Source organism: Peromyscus leucopus, chromosome 3 (assembly GCF_004664715.2).
Source record: "Peromyscus leucopus breed LL Stock chromosome 3, UCI_PerLeu_2.1, whole genome shotgun sequence".
Classification (NCBI taxonomy): Eukaryota; Metazoa; Chordata; class Mammalia; order Rodentia; family Cricetidae; genus Peromyscus; species Peromyscus leucopus.
In genome coordinates, this window is record NC_051065.1 from 60439057 (window position 1) to 60453142 (window position 14086).

General features: G+C 43.5%; 3 non-coding genes across 3 annotated transcripts; 1 reads left to right on the forward strand and 2 right to left on the reverse strand.

Moving 5' to 3' along the window:
- Positions 1–6331: 6331 nt before the first annotated feature.
- Trnac-gca lies at positions 6332–6403 on the forward strand. Its single transcript has one exon. It is a non-coding gene; the product is annotated as a tRNA-Cys (tRNA).
- Positions 6404–12723: 6320 nt separating this feature from the next.
- Positions 12724–12795, reverse strand: Trnac-gca. The gene has a single exon. It is a non-coding gene; the product is annotated as a tRNA-Cys (tRNA).
- Positions 12796–13632: 837 nt separating this feature from the next.
- On the reverse strand, positions 13633–13704 carry Trnac-gca. Its single transcript has one exon. It is a non-coding gene; the product is annotated as a tRNA-Cys (tRNA).
- Between the last annotated feature and the right edge of the window lie 382 nt (positions 13705–14086).

The window sequence follows — 14086 nt, forward strand, 5'->3', positions numbered from 1 at the left end:
CTTATGTCTCTCTGTCTCTAGCTATGCTGTTCCACAGGCTGAGATGTTCCTGTGTGTGTGTGTGTGTGTGTGTGTGTGTGTGTGTGTGTGTGTGTGTGTTGCTGACATGACAACATGGGGCAGAGTTGGAGTCACTGGGGACTGGAGTGGGACCTGTCTGAGCTGAGTTTGTGGGGGCAGCAGTGCTGGTCTTACCCAATCTTGTGAGACAAGTAAAAACTGTAAATTGTAGAAATGTTGAGTGTGAAGGTGAAAGGCACTTCCTAAACATCTGACAGGGAGGCAGCATAGCTCAGGGCCAGAGCATTTGACTGCAGATCAAGAGGTCCCTGGTTCAAATCCATGTTTCTCTATGTTTTTATACATGTGTTTATCACACACACTCAGTACTATTTTTCTTCTAATTTTTACATGTATGGTCCTCAGCAGAGCTGGGAGCTACAGGCCAGCCCGATATTTGGATGGATGGATGCCTCCCATCTCTTCCAACAAGCTCCATGTCCATCCCACTCTTATAAGTGTCTCTACTCTTCCTGAACATATCTAGTTTCTCTGGTTCTGTTGGGAACTTAAAGAGAAGGCGTGCACTATGGTGGAGAATTCTTCTGGTTTATCCAGGCACAGCAGCCATACAGACAACCAGTGTCCAGGGACCAGAAAGGAAAGCTGAACAATAAATTATCTCCCTTCATTACTGTCTGGTGAACATGTTGTCAGAACTAAGGAGAGAATTACTGAGACTTCTTTTTATTGTTTTATTAAAAAATAAATCTTGGGAGTTAAATAATAGGGAAATAAAGCGGAGAGATCCATGAAAGATGGAGAAATGGTCACCGACTCTCTTCTCTGCCTTCCGGGCTTGAAAAACGCCCTTGGTCTCCACTAGCCCCTCCTTCTTCCTCCTCTGTGTGTTTCTCTAGCTTTCTCTCAGTGTGCCAGAAAACTCTATGGTTCATTCTTGCCTGCTTAGTGTTTACTCTGCCCTCAAACCAAGGTCTCACTCTATTAGTGGCCTCAGAAAGGCTACACAAACAAATCTTCTGTAACATTTCCCCCCTTTTTTCTAAATAAAGAGGAAGGATTTCAGCCCTAACATAGTAAAACTATATAACATAAAAGCAATTCTCAAGTAAGAAGTACCTTCAGAATGTCCAGTCCATTACTATTTGGAAAATTTAAAGAAAATAGCCCATATTCTATCATTTCTAACTACGGAAAATTATATCTATAAGTATCTCATCTTCAACCTCATCAGAGACCTGAGAAGGATATAATATTACCTAATTAAACAGGAAGTACAGAGCAAGCAACTTCCAAAACAACAAAAAAAGTTGCAGTTGCTTTTTTAGTTTGAAAGTAGATTCAATAATCTACCCTATTATGCTATCATGTCTATACCCCCTTTTTCTTTTCAGAACAAGATCTCTGAATCTAATTTCCTTTGTTTAGTTTCCTCCCTGACCATGACCAATAACACCTTGTATACCAACTCCCCTAAACAATGACGAACATCCACTGAATGACTAAAAACCAGCTGCCCCCACCTCTTGGGAATGTGGGCATCCTGTTGTTAAACTCACTTCTTCTGTCTGGGGGTATCTTCTGGCAGTTTTAGGGTGCTCTGAAAAAACTGAGATAAAATCACGTCCTGGGAGAGCTAGCTGTTGTCCAGTCTCTGTGTGATGAGAAAGTGCAAGGCTTATCTGAAGCTCTGGCTGGAGTAGTCTATGATACCGGACCATCTTAGCTAACTGCCTTGAAATTGTACTGAGCAGTTTGTAGTCCAAAGACGATTTTTGGGTGGTGTCTGTTAGTTTAGTGGTGTTACTACAATTATGGTGGAATTGTCTTTGTGGGACCACAACATCCTTTTGGAGACTTCAAAAGCCACTGTTAAGAATGGTCACAGTTTACTGTTGAAAACTTAAATGTTTTAAATGTCATATGCAGCAGATCTCAGTGAGGTTAAATTATCACAATCTATTAATTACATTCAGACTCAAGGTTGAAATTAAGTATAGGAAGCTATATGACGCCTATTTCCAGAATTATCTAGTGCTCTACATGACCATCAATATCACAATATAATATATATATATATATATATCTTATAAATTTTGAGATAATATTTATACCTTAAGAAAAGAGTGAGATTAGTGGCAATAGAACAGTCCCTTAATTTTGGTTTTCTTTTGTTCCATACCAGGTGTCTCTTCTGATATCAGACACAGACCTTGGATTTTCCTCTAACAAGGAAGCTTGGAATTAAAGGAGGAGAGAGCCATGCTCCAACTCCAATTCAGCTTTAAATTTTAATTGAGTTGGGATGACAAAAAGACCACTTGCCTTATATGTTTGTAGAGAACAGTAAAAACAAACATTTGGGAGGATTTATGAAATTTTTTCCTGTTGGAAATGTGTTATACCATTAATCCAATTTACTCTTTTTCTCGTACATTTTTCTTTGGATGATTTGTCCTTCTTCAGATGTCTGTTCGTCCAGTGGACTTCAGATTCTTTAGTCGGATGCTTTTATTCTCCTGGAAAGACAAAAACAAAACCCTGTCCTGACCCTAACTTTGGCGAGTTTCCCTTTTTTGGCAGGTTGTGTTTGATCAAATGAAAGACATCTGTCAATTTTATCAGTTAATTTAGATGGAATGGCTATGTGGTTATGAACTATCACCTCTCCTAATCATTAGGTCTCTCCTGTTTGAATCTAATCTTTATCAATCTTGATGGTATCTATAGCTTGTCTTTTCTGTGGAAACAAAAGCAAAACTTCTTCCCCAACATAACACATACCCTGGTTTCCATTCTGAGGTCAACACATCTTTGAAGTATACAGGCTGATTTAATTTAGAAGCTTTTTCCATTATCCAGTGTCTCTCCACAGCTGTAGTTCCTTTCTCATTAGCATTTAAAAATTAAGGTTAATGAAGTATTGTACAATCTATCTCAGGGATCTTTATTACCCTTTTCTGTTTATTAAGCATATCTTTCAAAGTGCAATTAGATCTTTCAATAACTGCCTGTCCTGTAGGATTGTGTAGTATACCTGTAATAAGCTTTATATTGTAATATGCAAACAACTGTGTCTACCAAATCCTCAATGTTAATGCCATTTATATGTATTTTTAGCTTTGGTCTCTGATCATTTACAGCAGTTTGCCAAAATACTTGTTTTCTAAACTTTTTGTTGTATCTATAGAAATTTGTCTGTCTTTGCTCACATCCAGAGCAGTATGATTTTAATTACTCTGTGGATGATGTTCCTGATGCTGACAGGAAATGATTGAGCCAAATTTGATATTGGTGCTTGTGGTAGTCCCCTTAGGGAGTTACCCTATGGCAAATATTTACCTTGCCTGTCCCTTGTTGATCTGCAGTCATTAGTCCAATGCTGGCCTTTGGCACAACTTCTGTATATTCCAGAAGGCTAGGGCCTTCTTTTTGGATTATCTCTAGAAAAAAACATTGTTTCTAGGAACATCTTGCTTACAATCCCTTTTCAAATGATCTTGTTTACCACAATTAAAACATCTGACTTTTTTATTTTTCTTAAAATTTCTAGAAATTACTTATCCTTTCAAAACAGCTTTATAAGCATGAGATCCAATATTAGCCATATTTTTAATCCATTCATCTATTGGTGCCAATCCTACCTTCAAATGCCTAATCATCCTTTTACATCCTGAATTAGCATTTTCAAAAGCCAAAGATTCAATTAATATTTGTCTAACTTCTGGATCTGATGTCATTCTACTTACAGCTGAAGTCAATCTTTGTAAAAAAAAAAAATCAGTGAAAGCTTCTTTGGGGCCTTGTATAATTTTAGTAAATGACTCTGTCTTTTCCTGATTCTTAAACCATGTCCCAAGCTGCTATACAACATAGTGTCAAGGTGTGATCATCAAATCTTGACTGTCTTTGCAAATCAGCATACTGACCTTTATTGAGAAGCTGGTCTTGGGAAATTTCCATACCTCTAGCCCTACCTCATTGTTCTATGATCCTAGCTTACTCTTGCCACCATGTTTTCCATTGTAACTGATGACCAGCTTCCAATGTTGCTGTAGCTAAATCTTTTCAGTCTTATAGAATAATTCTGTTCTGACTTGCCCATGAATTTAACACCTGCTTCACACAGGGTGAATGTATACCATATGAAATGCCTGCTTCTTTAAATCTCTTCAAGTCTAAAACTTCTACAGGATTCCAGTCAACTCTGCATTGCCTTGGTGATGCCTATCATCCTGTGGTCATTCTTGTATGATAACTGGATAAACTAAAGTTGGTTTTCTAATAATCTTGGGCCACTCTTACTCAATTTCATAATGCAGTGGTGTGGTAGGCTTTGCTCTAAATTCCTCTGTCTGTGTCTGAATATTTTTCTTATTTTCATTAGTAGGTCTTTCAAAGGCTTGTATCTTATCAGCAAAATTTTTACTATTTTCAGTAGCAAGTCTTTCTAAGGTTTGCAGCTTATCAGTCAAATTTTTATTATTTCATCAGTAAGTCTTTCTACAGTTTGTACTTATCAGTAGTAAGTCTTTCTAAAGCATGCATCTTATCAATAATAAGTTTTTCTAAGGTTTGTAACTTATCAGTTAAATTTTCATATTTGTCACAGTTATCAAACAATTTTTTTTTTTTTTGGTTTTTCGAGACAGGGTTTCTCTGTGTAGCTTTGCGCCTTTCCTGGAGCTCACTTGGTAGCCCAGGCTGGCCTCGAACTCACAGAGATCCGCCTGGCTCTGCCTCCCGAGTGCTGGGATTAAAGGCGTGCGCCACCAACGCCCGGCTTATCAAACAATTTTTAAGGATAAAAATTATAGTAATTAAAACAGATAATATGTCAATCCCAGCTAAGTGGTTTATCCCCTCTTTTCTTTTTTCCATTTGCAAGCCATCCAGAGTAGCACTAAACAGGGTCCTAACTCCCTCCATTGTGATATTTCCAATTCTTAACATGGGAAAGATTTCCCCCCTTTCAAAATTTATTTTTATTTGTTTTAAAAACCTAATTTCCTCTTTTAAAATTCCCAGGTGTCTCACCAAATCTGCTGATGCCAACAGCATAGATGGAGCTGTGTGGCAGGGAGGGGAGGGTAATCAGCTGCAGGGTAATCAACTTTGCCAACAGGGAGGATGGGCATGGAGGGGAGCCTCCAGCTGTGCTAACTACACACCTGGGCCAGGTACCACCATGACTGCTCATGTGCCAAGTGGGGAGAGATAGTGAGCTTTAGGAGCAACACGCCTGACTGGGGCACTGTGTGGGAGGGACCAAGCTGTGGCTGTAAGCAGGGGAGCATGGCAGCCCAGGGAGTGCTGGGACACCAGGGCTCACAGTCCTCGGCTGCACTGCTGGTGGTGCTGAGAGGGTCGAGGGTCGCAGTGTGCAAGTGTACAGACAGCCTGAGTGAGAGTGCCGGATCTTGATGTACAGGGCTGGGGGAGCTAGGGGGTGATGCTGTGGCTGTCCAACACCACTGCTTTGACATGATCTACAGCCGTGTATTAGATGCCAGATGTTACAACTTCTATTATTGTTTTATTGAAATATAGAACTTGGGAGTTAAAAATTAGGTAAACAAACCCGAGAGATCCACAGACCAATGGAGAAACTATCACCCACCCTCTTCTCCTCAAGCTCTTCCTTATTCCTCCTCTGGGTCCATCTAGTTTCTTCTCAGTTGGCCAGGAAACTCTAGGCCAACTATGGCCAGCCTAATGTGGACTCAGCCCTCAAACCAAGGTCTGATTCCATTGACAGTCTCAGATCATGCAGCACACACAAATCTCCCCCAACAGACAAATCCCAGAACCAGGCTGTCTGTGTGGGGTGGACATTTCCCACGTGAGCTTCTTGCCCTTCCAGGGCCCACTGCTCACTTGCTTCATCCTCAAAGGCTAAAGCCTGGCTCAGCTGCTGTACCAGGAGAGAGGGATCCTGCAGTGTTGCTGCTGATGGTGCAGGTTAGGGCACCGTGAGAGGCTCTGAGAGGCAGCCATTCTGTCTTCAGGGAAGGAGGGGAGGGGAGTCTGGGGGCCCAGGTGGAAGGCACTTGGCCAGCTCAGGAGCTAACCCGGGACAGCAGTGTGAAATGGGCTCAGGTCTGCATTTCCTCCTGCTCCTCTCCATTTCCTTGGCTGATGGTACTGATGAAGGATGGGCCTGGAATGCTGAAGAGCTGAGGAAGGCATCTCACCAGTCAGGTCTGGCTGCTTCTGGAAAGTAGGTCTGAGAGGATCTGTAATTTAACTTTATAGTCAAACTATATTACCACACAGATGAAATTTATTAACTGGGCACACTGGTACCAGTGGGGGTATAGCTCAGGGGTAGAGCATTTGACTGCAGATCAAGAGGTCCCTGGTTCAAATCCAGGTGCCCCCTTATTTATTCTGGATTCTGGTTACTGACTTACTGGGTTCATCTTAGGGAGGCCACCCACGAAGTCAGAAAGTCTTCATTAGCTGAAGTTTCTAGAAGCAATGCTTCTATGCCCATTTACTTCTGTGGGTTGCATTCTCAGTGACACTATAATCACCCACTGGCCCAAAGGCTGGAGCCCACAAAGTGCCTTAGTACAATGCACACAGCTGACCTCTGACCTTTGCTGAGTCCTCTCTACCTTCTTGTTTTTCCCATCTGTATTCTTTCCTTCAACTTCACAGGGACAGTAAGTTTTAATAGTCCATTTGACACAGTGTATAATCACATGGAAATAAAGTCTCAATGCAGAACACAGTGTCTAGATCAGGTTGACCTGTGTTCCTGTCAGTTGGGGTTGTCTTGATGATTAAGTCAATTGATGTATGAAGACATAGCACTGTTCTCTAGGCAGGGATCCTCGATTGTGTGGGTGTAGAAAGTGTGCTCAGCCCTAACAAGCATGTGTGCACTTATTTTTCTCTGCTGTTAATGGTAGATGTGATGTGACTAACAGCTTAAAGTCCCTGCTGCCTTGACTTCCCTGAAATAAGGGACTGTGTCCTGAAATTGAGAGCTTACACTAACCCTTTCCCTCACTTGCCTCTTGCCTGGGCATTTTATCACAGCAGCAGAAATGAGGCTAGTACATACCCTCCTCCGGTGTCCCCTCTTAATGAGCGATGGCCTCAGTGTGGTCCAGAGCTGCCCATGAGTGATGGACTGCATTCTGCATTCCAAGACTCTCCTGGCAGGCTGAGATGGGGTGTTGGAGGGTCAGAATCTGAGGCTGTGCCAGCCTGCACAAACACTGCCTGTGGGCAAAGACTCTAGGAGGGACAGGACATCAGCAGAGGTTTCTGAACTTTTTAGTCACTAACTCACTACTGTCAGGTGTTGAAGAGATGCCAGCAGAGTAGTTCTGACTGATTAGGAAGGTGAAGTGTTCCGTTTGTAAGTCTGGCAGCATTAGGATGTCACCCCAAAGTCCACTGGGTTGTCTTGTTTGATTCCAATGCACAGGTCCTGCAGGGTGCTCACTGCTGGAAAGATGGTGAAGGAATACTTGAGCATGGGTGAAATGGCGGTCCTGGTGACCCAAAGGCATAAAAATATAGAGTTGAACTTACAGAGCTGGAGGATATTTCAGAGTGAAGTGATGACTGGGTGAGCAATTTGTGACAGGCTGCCTTTGCCACAGATTCTATGAGAAGTGTTTGAGTGGCCACGAGGACTGACTGGTTATGAAGAGAATTCAGAGGCAATGGCAGATAGTTGGGAAAGTGAAGATCATGTCTCTCCATGGCAGGAGGCCTTGACTAGATCAGTGCAAGATAGGAAGAGAACCCAGAGTCTTCCAGTTACATAATCCCTGGCTGTGTGGCTTGGATCCCTTTTGTGAAGGATGATTTGGTTAAAGTGTTACACGGGAAATTCTGTTAGATGGGAAAGAGCATCCACAAAAATGAAGATTGTCCTACAAAAGTCCCATGTGTCCAGAAATGCACCACTGACTGAGCTGCATTGTGACCATGGCTTTTAAAAAATGGGATGAAATTATTTGGACCTCTATGATTTTCCTGTGGGAGCTCTGTTGACAAGCATGATTCCCACACCCATTAGGTACTGACCGTGGAGAAGGCAGAGTCTCTGGCTCATTATAGGAATTGACATTATATTTCCTGGTGGAAAAGAACCTCTGAGATAAATAAGGGGCCTCTGGGGGACTGAGAGTGTTTTAATAAAATGTACCTATATTATGGGATGCACAGGCATGGCAACAAGGTGAAATACCAAGGAAACTCTCTCAAGCCACCAGAGTACAACCCATAATAGAATGTTTGACAGCAGGATAAGGTTCTGAGTTCAAACCCAGGTGCTTCCTATTCTGTTTCCCTTCATTTGAAAGCCTAAAATTGGCATCTCTCATTAGTGTCTGCTTACTAGTCACCCCCAACACTGTCCCTTCTAGGACGCCGTCAGTGTCTTTGGGAGCATCAGATGTCAACCATAAGTGAGGTTCCATCGATGGTTAATGACCTATGTCTATTTCAGAAGGTCTTCATTAGTGGCTCCATAACCTCACACTGTGGAGGGATGTCCTGAATCAGAGGCTGTCCAGGAGTTCTGATGCAGAGTCAGTGGGTCAGTGGGTCCCACTCTCCACACTGTGCAGCACCAACATGTCCTTCATCTTTTTTCTTAATTTTGTGTATATGGCTGTTTTTCCTGCATGTGTGTCTGTACTACACATGGCTACCTGGTGCCCAAGCAGCACAGAGAGCACCTGGTGCCCAAGCAGCACAGAGAGCATGTCAGACCTCCTGGAGCTGGAGTTAGACACTGTTGTGAGCTGTCAAGTGGGTGCCAGGAATCACACCTGGGTCCTCTGCAAGAGCAACAGGTGTTTGTAAGCACTGAGCCCTGGCTCCAGCATCCAGCCCTTCAGTCCTGTCTCCCTTTTCCTTCCTTCAGTTTTTCTCTCTTCTTGGTGGGCATTTCTCCTACATTCATTTCTTTTTTCTTACTGTCCTCCTCAGCCTACTAATCCTCTGTCCAAGAATTAAAAGTTCCCAGTGATACGTGACAAGGTGACTCTACTTGTAGCCTCAGAAACCAGAACACAGATGACCTTCTCTCTCATCCTGGTCACTGTAGCCTACCAGGATTCCCTCTACTTCACACAGAGTGTGGGGAGAAGACTCAGATATTTGGGATTCACCCCACAGAGGGCAGGGATGTGTCACCACCCATCTGCTTGCTGAGCAGTGTAAGGTGTCTGCCAGCTGGCTGAGTGTGTACATTTGGACCCCATTTTTCAGGTGACCAAGTCTTCATTTATATTTGCAAGACAACTGAGTTTTTTTTTTTCATCTAACAAATTTTTTATGTCCTTCCAGATATGGTTCAAGAACCAACGTGCAAGGTGCAAAAGGAAGAATCCTAAGAATGTGGAAGAACTTCCAGAGTCAACTGGAAGCTCTCAAGATGTTTCTGGGCCAACCCACTCCCATGGTCAGTTATCGGTCACTGCCAATGTGGGGTCCGTGTCTCCAGGCACATCTATTGTGGGTTCCATTCCCAACCTCAAACCCAGCATGGAAGCTTCTCTCAATAATGATCAGGCTGTAGAAGATGCAAGGCGTAGTTCCCAAGATGACCCGCTGGATGGTCGAGCCCCTGCTGCACCTCCCAACCCTGGGAAACCCAGATTTTGAACCTAGTTGAAGTCCAGACTGATCCAGCAGTGACTGATGGTCCAGCCTCAGTGAAGCTTCAGTTTCTACCACAGCTTCACCCAGAAGCCCAGATGACAACTGCGTTTTTTAATCCTAGTCCATGGTGGTTTCATTAGAAAGAACCAGTATCTGGTTCTCGAACCATCTGTGGAAGCCGGCACAGCAAGTGGGTAGGGGAAATGACTAAACACAGGGGGCAGGAGTGGGCTGCCTTCTGTCTACACTGGAGAACTCCAGTTGATTCTCCAGAGCTGGGGAATGGGGATCCCAGGCTGTGGGGTGAAGCACACAGCCTCCTGCATTCCAGGGTGCATGTTGGCCTGGTGGGCATCCAGTGGTAGCCATTGACTGGCACCTCTTCTAACTGGTCAGGATCTACGACGTGGCAACAATGCTTCAGCATTTAAGTTTCACTCCACAAAGCAGAGTTACCCTCAAAGATTCAAAGTCTTTACATACAGCATTTGCTGCCACAGACCTGACAGCTCGGGAGCATCAGGAGGTACCACGGACAGCTCCACAGCCTCCACTCTTTGCAGAAGACACAGAAGGAAGATGACAACCCAGCACTGTGCAGCGGCCTTAGCTAATTCTGCCACGTGACCAAGATTGTATAAAACAAAAAATGAAAATAAACATCAAATTCCCACAGCACTGTCTAGTGAGATGGCTCAGCAGGCATTGGCTGTTGCTGCACAAGCCTGAGAATCTCAGTTTGGATACATGCCCACATATGTATATCCTATATGGAAAAAGATGTGGGGTCACATGTATGTACTCTAAGCACTCCTAAGGAAAGAGGGAGGTGGAGGCAGGAGACTTCTTCCTGAAGCTCACGGCCTGTTAGCCTGGGGTGTGCAGCCTAGTTTGTAGTAATGAGATGGACTCTGCTTCAAATAAAACCGAGGGTGAAGTGTGACACCTCAGGCTTTCCTCTGACCTCCTCACCTACTCCATGGCATACACATGCACTGATGTATAAACACACCATACATGCACACACACAGACAAATACACACACACACACACACACACAATCACCGATGTAGGAAGTTTACAATGTCCCCAATCTCTCTTGAATACTGATTTATATTAGTGGTGAGACAGGTTGCCTTGGGCACTGGAGGTGAGAAGTCACAGAGCATCCTTAAGTGAGTCAGTGGAGATATGGTGCTAATGAGGTGAGTGTGCACACGTACAAGGTCATAAGTCACTGGCAAAGCACTTTCCAGCTGGAACAAAGCTAGCCAACAAGGAGGAAGCTTCCTGGTCAGAACCAACTTGGTTCCCCATGTGCTGTGACTAATATATGTGGTGTCTTCAGGAATAGGGTTTTGTCACTAAGTTCTGGTGAGTGTCTGAGAGCAATGGCAATAGCCTGTATTGTCCTGGGGGCCTCTGGGACACCAGAGTTTTATTGGAATTGCCCCACACAGGGGATTATGCTCATCTGAGAAGCTATAGATTGCCAAATAAAACATCCAGTTCCAGGCAGGGATACCTCCCTTTGAGTTGTTGGTCAGAAGTGTGCTAGAGCCCCAACCATGTTTCTTTCTTTCTTCTTCTTTTTTTTAGTGTAATGTATTTTAATAGCAAACTTACAGGAACAGTACAGAAGTCAGACAACATTAAAACATGTACTTGCATGTAGGACAACTCAGTTAGAAAAGTATAGTGAATGGATGGAATCTACTGTATGATAAAAATGCTACAAACACCATTTAGTTGCTGTCAATAAGAAATTTACTTGTTTTAAAAAATCCAAATGCTGGCATTGTCCAGAAAATTTTAACAGTTTATTTATAATTGTTATTAAGTTGAACTGTTGAAATATGTTCACTGAAACATTTTGCTCGTATTAATGCTTTACATCTTACATTTGTATTAAAAATTCACACACAAATGAAAATGGAAAAACTGCCAATACCTGATTTCTGTGCCCTATTTTTCCAATCGCAATCATATACTTAGATACCTTTTGACCCCATGGAAAATAATCTAACATTCAGAACTATTGATAACAGGAAGAAGAGGGAAAAAAATTGAGAATGAAATGTTTCCCCTCATAGTGGACTCTTAAGCACATTCTCCGCATATTCCGAATGCTAGCTGGATATCTTTTGGGATAATTGTTACACGTTTGGCATGGATAGCACACAGGTTGGTATCTTCAAAAAGGCCAACCAGATAGGCCTCACTTGCCTCCTGCAAAGCACCAATAGCTGCACTCTGGAAGCGCAGATATGTTTTGAAGTCCTGAGCAATTTCTCACACCAGATGCTGGAAGGGGAGCTGGCGAATCAGTTCAGTGGACTTCTGATAATGTCTGATTTCACAGAGTGCCACAGTACCAGGCCTGTAACGATGAGGTTTCTTCACCTCTCCAGTAGAGGGCGCACTCTTGTGAGCGGCTTTAGTAGCCAGTTGTTTCCTGGGTGCTTTGCCACCGGTGGATTTGCGGGCTGTCTGCTTTGTAAGAGCCATGGTATGGGCACCTCCTTACTTACCCCCCTTCTCCTTCGGCTGGAGCTCTGCCCAACCATGTTTCTTACTGTCTCCTCGTGTCAAGGAGTGCTGTTGAGAGGTTACTGCCATGGTGATTTCTTGTCCTCTAAGCGCCACCTGCTCCTTGTAGCCCAGTTTTTTAAGATCTTCCCTTTGGTCTTAAATTTTTTTGACATTTGCTTTTAAGTTCATTTTTTCATCCATTGTGCCCAGTACTTACCAAATCTGATGGAAGTCCATATCTCCCTTGATGGTAAATTTTCTTGTATTTGTCCTTCCATCATTTTCTGTTTCTGGTCATCGTGGTAATGGGGATAGAGTGTGGATTCAGTCATGAGTGTTTGAGCCCTTGGGTGAGGGTTCTGTTAAGAGGCTAAGTCATCCTCTCATAGGTCATCAAATTATTCTGTATTATGGCACCCAGAGAGGGAGGCTCTGGAGTTTATTCAATAAACCTCAATTAATGCAGACCTCCTAGCTTTACTGAGGTCCTTCTCAAGGTGCATATGGTAAATTAATAATAAATATCAAATTTAAGCAAGGGGGCACCTGGATTTGAACCAGGGACCTCTTGATCTGCAGTCAAATGCTCTACCCCTGAGCTATACCCCCACTTATAGGTAAGGTAACCACTCATTAGATCTCTTCAACCTTGGCACCACACCCAGGTTCCTATGTGTTCACGATCTACTGGTTCCTCCTAATGATCTTGACCTGGCAAGATTTTTCTATTAAAGTCTGCCCTCCACCTTTCTCTCCAACCTTAGTCAGTCCATCTCAATGTCCATTATCTCATATGTGTCAAAGACATCACCTTTGTGCCTGAAAAGGACACTTAACTGTGGTGTTTTCCTTAAGGTTACACTCAATTTTCCTTAAGTGGCCAAGACAAGAGCTGATGGTTCTGGGTTTCAATGGTCCAAACTTTTTGCTAAAGAGAACTTTATCTGTACTCAAAGATATCAGGAGGGTGCCCTTTACTTCCCTTCATCATTCATTCACTCAACAAACAGCCATGGAGCTTCCTATGTTCTGGTCACTATCAGCCATGCTGAGGACACAAAGTTGGGTCAGCCATTCCCCTTTTCCTCAGAGTGTTAGTCTAAATAGGAGACAAATTCATGGATCCAAGTCTTTCCTCATAAGTAGCACAGGCTAGGGGAAGTAGCATGTAAGGAGTGTCCCTTCTGTGGTCTCAAGAGGGACTCTATTCCAACTTCCTCAAGGACTGAGCATTACAGAGCCTTGGGGGCCAGCGTGTGTCACAACATGAGTGTCACCTGGATGATTCTCACAATGAGTCCTATATAGCCTCTCTCAGAGAGGAGAACAGGGACCAGGCCTGAGCAGAATACAGAGCACACGGGGAACACAGTGCATTACATTAGTTGGCTCTGTGTTCACCAATACTTCAGACTTGGTCTTTTGTATCTAAAAGAGATACTAGGAAGGGGGCACCCGGATTTGAACCAGGGACCTCTTGATCTGCAGTCAAATGCTCTACCCCTGAGCTATGCCCCCATCTGCTTCATGTATATCTAATAAACATTTCTGAACCTGTGTGTTCACTCCCTAACATGTGCTAGTACTCTGATATCATCTGTTTCTCCTGTGAGGCCCAGCCTTGTGCCAAATGCACACCTGTGTGCCACCTCCTCATGACCAGCACCAGCCTATCCTAGTTCAGAGCTGAGACAGAAGCACTAATGACTGGAAGTTTGCATTCCGCTCATCCTCCACACCCACCCGGAGAAGCCAAGCTCAGGGTTGGGTGTAAAGTAATTGATAGCTCTTGAGGAATATAAAACAGTTTTCTCTAAAGGTGTAACTCATGGTATGTCACTGATACTCCATTGGATGGCCCCACACCAGAAGCTTATGGATAGCACAAATGGGAGAACAC